Raw genomic sequence first — 436 nt, 5'->3', positions numbered from 1 at the left:
ATTGTCAGACATGATCATAGCCTCTTATATGGCAGCATAATCAAAGAGCTTCCTGTTTGCTGTGCCAAAATAAATGATATACTTCTAGTTTACAATGTCTATTATTGGATAATAGCTTGTTGGTCACTTAGGTATTTCAACATGTATTTTCAAGTATCTGAATTACCCAGGTCTATTTAGAACAAGCAGAGTCAAACATTTTACAACATCCGATACCAGATAATTCTTATGTATGAATTTAGCTCCTTCATATATGGTAAAAATAACTGAACAAGACAAAATCAGCTAATGGTTTCCTACAGCAGGTCAGAACTGTCCTCACTCAATCTGTGTAAGACATTAAGTCTCTTCTTCTTTAATCATGTCTAGTCAGATTCCACAGTGGCATCTTCTCTTCAAACAAACCATCTGCAACAAGAGGCCATGTTTGTCCATG

This window comes from Morone saxatilis, unplaced genomic scaffold (genome assembly GCF_004916995.1).
Source record: "Morone saxatilis isolate NCDOM2014 unplaced genomic scaffold, NCSU_SB_2.0 Contig7, whole genome shotgun sequence".
Taxonomy (NCBI): Eukaryota; Metazoa; Chordata; class Actinopteri; family Moronidae; genus Morone; species Morone saxatilis.
The sequence above is the reverse complement of the archived record's forward strand: the minus strand, read 5'-3'. Positions refer to the sequence as shown.